The 4,425-nt window shown below is 45.6% G+C and overlaps 1 pseudogene; it reads left to right on the top strand.

Annotated features, from left to right (window-relative positions):
- Positions 1-704: 704 nt before the first annotated feature.
- Positions 705-3,363, top strand: LOC147881593 (uncharacterized; annotated as a pseudogene).
- Positions 3,364-4,425: the final 1,062 nt, after the last annotated feature.

Here is a 4,425-nt window from a genome sequence, read left to right as displayed (position 1 = left end):
AGGGCAATTGTAACGTGAGTATGATGGATGCGACCTCTTGACATTGAAGCAAAGGAAGGTTGAAGAGTCATGTCACAAGTGGCAACAAAAGAAGTAGAATAGTTTTGTTTTGTTTTGAGAGCCATCTTTGCTCTGTCAGGAGAGTGACCAAAGCAAAAGAAAAAGGTTCCAACAAGGAGATCCTCCCATTCATTGCACCTTGGTAGCTCAATCTAGTCACAAGCTTTTCCAAAGCACTTGATTTTTTTTTGCCCTACTAAGGCTCCAAGGCCAACGTTTATTTTTCTTTGTATTTGGTCAACATAACTTTTTAAGATTCAAGTTAGTGTTAGTTTGTCTATCATAACCCTAACTTATTATAAGTTATTAAAGGACAATAAGGTTGTCTTTTTTAGTGCAAGAGTCATTTTACTACCTCAAGTTATTAAGGGACATTAAATGTACTCTTTTTGATCTGCCCTCTAGGATAGCCTTAGCATCGACGCGTTTTTTGCAAAGCAAAAATTAGCAATTGTTTAATTTCGAAAAAAAAACAATTTGTCTATTTGCCGGTGGTGTGTGCCATTGAATGTTAGTGGTTGGTAAATAGTGCCATGAAATGCTTACAGGCCTATAGTCCCTCAGACTCAGCTTCTTCCTCGACTACGGCACCGTTCTCTCCTGACTACGGCACCTTTCTCAACCATAGCAGACAGCTCAGCCACAGCTCCCAATGCCTCCCATCCATCCTCTTCTCCTCCCTCCTCTCCAATCCCCTAATCTTTCCCTCACGCCCTTTCTCCTTTAGCTTTCCAGTCTTGCCCGGTCGCTGCTGGATTCATCTCTACTTCTATCCCTTCGAATTCCAGCAGAATAACCTCTCCTCAGCCTTCTCATCTCACCGTTGCTGCTTTTGCTACTTTCCTCCGCTGCAACGTTCGCCTTCTTATTTCCTAATTTCCGTTTCTCTTTTGTTTCCTGCTCATTTCGTTACGTGCTCTGGCATTATTTCCCTTGTTGATGGACGCAGAGAGAATTTTGCATGCTTCCTCAGATGGAGCGCGCACCAAAAGCTTATCTGAGATTGCACATGATTCCTAAGCGGAAGACTCACTGGAACTCTGGAGAATGATCCTTCTGAGTTGCTCCATTGCCTTATTACCTGCTCATTGTAGCCAGAGTCATAACAAAGCTGGGACTAGTTGTCCTAGATGAGACTTATGGATTGCCCGCTGCTTGCATGGCTCTCTTCCTGTTCGCGTTATTCAATGTCTCTGCAATGCCTACCTTCTTGAAACTACAATCTTTCGACTCCCATCTTTCTCCTTCCATGCATGCATCTTGTTATATCTCTTCACCTCCACCCTTCAGCTCGTTGTATCACTCTCATAGACCTGGAGTTTTTCGAAGGCTTTTTCTGCTTTTGAGCTTCAATGTGATGCATCGAGTTCTCCTTCTCTAGAGACCCATGCTCCTTCACCGCCATGAAGTCTGCCCCTGCGTTCCTTTCTACGCTCCTTGTCCCATTTCTCCTCTCCTTCCTGTCGCCCGCCATCGCCCAACAAGACATCGCTTGTTGTCCCTCCAACAAAACATCCGTTTCCTTAGGTTCTCTATTGCCGCCTGAGGGTAGCCCTGAGGTCGGTGATAGCCGCCCTCTGCTGGAATCTTCCAATGGTAGCTATCTCTTGGAGCTTGGAGTCTGGCAAGTCAATACCGGCACTTACTGCATGGCTGGAGTGAGCAACAAGAAAATAGGAACCTCGCCGCAGCATTGGGCTGCCAATAATGCGAATCCGCTGGCAGCCACTACCTGTCAACTGAACCCAAGTGACAGCGGCGATTTGTCACTGCAGTCCGACGGAAGCCGCACGTCTTGGATTACCGGCACTGCCGGATGGGGCGTCCAAAGCTTGATCTTGGAGGAGTCTGGCAATCTGGTTTTGAGAGGTGCACAGGGACGCCCTGTGTGGCAGAGTTTCCAGCAGAGTCCAGTTTTCTACGTTGCATCAGGCATGAATTTTACCTCAAACACCACACTCTTTTCTTCGCTTCCAGCTCTGAACGCCCAGTTCAGTGTTGCATGAAAGTATGGCATGAAATTAGGCAGCCAGGGTCGGCTATTTCTTTACACGAACGGGAATAACAATAGCACGCCTTTCGTATATTGGAGTTACGGTGTAGATTCCAAATCGAAGCCAGTAGCTTATGCAACCATAGAGGATGGCATAATTTTTTATGACAACCAGTCGACGGTTCTTGGCACCTTACGTCCTACAATTAAAGCAGTACCGCACGGCACGGGGAGAGCACTCCTTATAGAGAATCAATTCGGCAACTTGCAGGCATTTTACTGGAATGGCCAACATTGGAAACTCTTTTATAACTCATCAATGGGTGCCTCTTTTATAACTCATCAATGGGTGCCTGCGAAAACCCCTATCACTGTGGAGATCAATTCAGTATATGCGATCCCGCGACTGCTCAGTGCACTTGTCCAACAGGTTTCAAGGGAGGTGCTTGATTGGGAGATGAGGTGCAGAATAGCATTGGAAACAGCCAGAGGCCTGGCTTACCTTCATCATGAATCTGAAGAGAGGATCGTGCATTGCGATGTGAAGCCAGAGAACATTCTTCTCGATTCCCACATGGGTGCCAAGGTGGCAGATTTCGGCCTCGCCAAGCTTGTACCAGGTGGTCACCAGAGCTTCGCCAGGTGGTCACCAGAGCTTCGCCATGACCACCCTCAAAGGAACCAAGGGTTATCTTGCTCCAGAGTGGCTCCGTGACCCCACCATCACCCCTCGTATCGACGTTTACAGCTTCGATGTCGTCTTGCTTGAACTAGTGAGCGGTCGACGGTGCCTCGATGGCGATGTTGGCTACTTGCCCACTTGGGCCATGCGTGTTGCGGCCGCCATCCTTGCTTTGCCACCAGCACCCATGCATGACTCCCACCCTATTGTTCTAGCCGAGGAGCATGGCCATGACCTCGCCCAATTGCTCGACACACGCCTTCAAGGAAGCGTGCCCCTTGCCAGCCTCAAACGCCTGGTGAGTATAGCCCTCTGGTGTGTCCAGTCACGGCCTGCCACTCGGCCTACCATGGCTACCTTGGTCCATATGCTTGAGGGTGTGATCGATGTCCCTCCACCTCCCCTTCTCTCCTCTCACTCCTTTGAGGGCTTCTCATCATGTCCTACCTCTGAAGCTACAATGTCCACTAGCTCGTTTCCTGCGTCGTTTGCTGCTACCGCTGATTCTTCTCTCACAACCTCCTCCTCATCTCATGTCCACATGTGCACCTCTACTACCAACTTTGAAGGCAACTCTCCTTCTACAACGCCCTTGTTGCATCTCTTTGCCCCTTCCCATGTGCAGTAAACTAGCCTCCTCAACATTGGAACAATTCTCAATAAGGAAATTCCATATGGGGCTTTCAAAGTGAATTTTATTTCCTTGTTGGTAATTTCTTATGCAACTACCATTTTCCTTGGAGATGATGTGTTGTTATTGTTGACATTTTGATTTATCGTTGGTCAAATAAGTTCTTGGGGCACTATCCTTTTTTTCGGAATTCTCTACTCGATAGAAGGTAGATGTTGCACTTATGTAGTCCTGAACTAATGTCTCTTTGCCCTTGTCCTTGCAAGAGTATGTTCTTATGTAACTACATTTGTTAAGGTAGGGTGGCCTTGATTTTTCACTTGCATTAGGCTTACTAATTTTTGTTGCCTCTCACTTGATGGTGACAAATGTAGATTCATAGGTCTCCACTCCTACTTTGCACCTTGTTAATGAAATTATTGTTGATGCACATAGAGGATGAGTTTGTACAATGTACATTAGATATCTAGATAGAAGTGTTCTCTAGGTAATAACCCTAGGCTTGATGTAATAGTTGGGGTCCCATGGTAGTGTTCTCTAGGTAATAACCCTAGGCTTGATGTAATGGTTGGGGTCCAATGGTAGTGCACTTTATTTATTTGACATCATCACTTTCTCTGTTGTTTGCATGACAATTTGACTTTCAATGCTGAGGTTTCTTGGGAATCCATATGCACGACTCAAATTTGAAGTATCCTTGGGTCTCTCCACACTTACTTGGTAGCATCCATCTTTTTGGATCTTGTAATGGTTCTTGTTGAGAATCAAAATGGGGGTGTTGAAGCTAATATTGATGCACTTACTTTGATAATTGGTAAAGATTAGTACTTTCAGACATTAAAAATCTTCACATAGCAATAATTATTGAGGTGTAGTTCTTGATCTTTAAGTTGGTTGTGTTTTGAAGGTGGCTATCTCTTCATGCTAATTAATTTGGTGATTTGAAACTTGGATCCACCTCTTGCCAAGCATGATAGCTCCAGTAAATGTACCAAGCGGTCACAAAATCCTTGCAAGGCACAATATGATTTCCCATTGAAACATTTAATAATTAGAGAG

The sequence above is a fragment of the Dipteris shenzhenensis genome, chromosome 30 (assembly GCF_047967505.1).
Source record: "Dipteris shenzhenensis isolate YYH24624 ecotype China chromosome 30, Dip_SZ_1.0, whole genome shotgun sequence".
Taxonomy (NCBI): domain Eukaryota; kingdom Viridiplantae; phylum Streptophyta; class Polypodiopsida; order Gleicheniales; family Dipteridaceae; genus Dipteris; species Dipteris shenzhenensis.
This window is presented reverse-complemented; position numbering and strand designations above follow the sequence as displayed.